Source organism: Centruroides sculpturatus, unplaced genomic scaffold, assembly GCF_000671375.1.
Source record: "Centruroides sculpturatus isolate CEXI.00-Female unplaced genomic scaffold, Cexi_2.0 scaffold446, whole genome shotgun sequence".
Taxonomy (NCBI): Eukaryota; Metazoa; Arthropoda; class Arachnida; order Scorpiones; family Buthidae; genus Centruroides; species Centruroides sculpturatus.
In genome coordinates, this window is record NW_019384813.1 from 474,687 (window position 1) to 477,016 (window position 2,330).

The following is a 2,330-nucleotide window of genomic DNA, read 5'->3' on the forward strand; positions in this document are numbered from 1 at the left end:
CATAAATGCTGTATTTATTAGAATATCTTAAATTTAGTATGGGGTATTATATTCAATAAAATAAATCAATATACTTAAATGTTCAAAATTTAACTTGGATATTAACCAAGTCCTAAGAAACTTATATTGTATCAAGTATATTAATTGAGAAAAATATACACAGACTAGGGTAATCAATATTGTTTAGAATGTTGAGTTGGAGAAGTGCCGCCTGCTGATCTCAATTTGTTGGCACTAGGAGTGAGTTACATTTTTGCAGATTTGTAAATATGGTTAAAAAGTTAACAGCATAACAATTCTGCCTAAAACAAGGCTCTACTGTTTTACAGTGTATCCTCAAAAAATTATTATATAACATTCTGAAATCCAGAACAGCTTGTCAGTGCTCTAACATTATACAATGGCATAGCAGTTTTTAATGAGAAATTTGCTTGATTTAAAGTTCTGTTAATGGTATCAATATTGCCTCAGTTTACTGAATGGTGTCAGTATTACCTCAGTTTACATCTTATTGAAACCAATGCCGTAATAAGATATAAATTTCATGCTTTTACTTATTTTTCAACATGTTGAAAATGCATTAAAAGTGATTGAGTACATTAGAAATAAAAAAGGAGATATAGAGATACATGCAGGATAATCCAGCAATGAATTGCATAACTTTCCTGGCTATTGAGAGATTTTATTTTTAAAGAATAACTTTATTATGATCAATAATATAAAATTGTGTGTGATTATGACTTTTTTAAAAAGCATAAGTTTTTTTGTCATTTTTATAATAAACAAACATAATTTTGAGGATAGAGATGAGTTTTATAAAAAACAAAAGTGTAAATGCTAACAAGTAAAAACTTAAGTCTGATACCACGAGATGGAGAGATGACACATGACCACCCTCTATCCTCAAACTTTCACAACCAAAATTTAATAGCATCAATATCCCTTACTGTGCCAAATTCCATATCTTAATCTTCCCATCCTGAGATATTAAATGAAATAGATGCCCATGCCTCCACATACAAAAGTTTTTTTTTGCCATTTTTTGTTTGCAGGGTCTCAAAACATGAAGATTGCAAAAATCTGAGGGTCAAATCTGACACAATTCCAATACTTTCCCTTGTTATTTATACATAATAGCTGGAAAAGTAAAAGGACTGTTTTGGGTATGTTACTTTACACAACCAGAATACTACTGAATTAAAACAATTTTGAGATAGCAGATTTGTTGATAGCTATCAAGACAATTTGCTAGATTAATTGCAATGGAGAACCATTGGAAGAAGACTAAAGGTAAGATAAAGTCAGATGGACAGAATAAAATGGCCGCATGTTTGTCGTCCTGTCATATACAGACACTGTACTGTATTGTACTTGCATGTTTGACACAGGAGCAAAACAGCTTCACTTTGTTCCATAGTTTGAAATTTATTGTAGGCTCTCCCTCTTTCAACATCACACTCGCTGCAAAGGAAGAAACTTGCATTCCCAAATAAAGCCTTTAGTCTCTGGTTTTTAAGAAAGATTCCTAGATTGTAAACTTTTTGCATGACATGTTTGGCCAAATTGAAACTCAGAGCCAGCAGGCCCAAACTACTTTGTGCCATTGTAATTCACCACTGACATTCAGCTTTCTAAATATACAGCCAAGGAAAGTCTAAGTGGTCAACAGCAGCAATTATAAGCAATCTTTATTAGTGATGTAACGAATATTCGGTTACTATTCGGTATTCGGCCTATTTTTCGCTATTCGGCTGAATACCGAATAATCACTATTCGGCCGAATACCTAAAAACAGGAGTAAGAAATAACAAAAACACAGTAAATTAATCATTTTGGTATTTAGATTTAATGTTATCAAGTTAGGGTTTGTTTATATTTATTTATAACTTATAACATGCACAAATTAAAAAAGAACGTAATATTAGTCACTTGTATTCACAATTTATAATTACAAAGATCAGCACACGTACACACCTATTCGTTCGAGAATCGTCGCACATCTGAGTGTCTGACCCTGCCTATCCTTCTTTTTAAGTGCTCGTCTTTGCTCTTCCCTTTCTCTTTCCCCTATTGCTCTAGTCCACGTATGCCTATGCATACATCATAATACGCCCTCACAATACTTTCAATTCGTGACTTTTCCGTCGTAGGTTTCCCATTTTACAATTACGTGACTCATAGCCTGGTGATAACGGATAAAAGAGACAGATAGGACGTCAGTATAAGTCACAGTTATGATTTCACAGATTCGAAACAGCTTGGTAGCCCGAACGACCCCAGGCTTTCGCCCGTGCACGCTAAGTGACTTTCATTACAAGCATTTAGCTTTC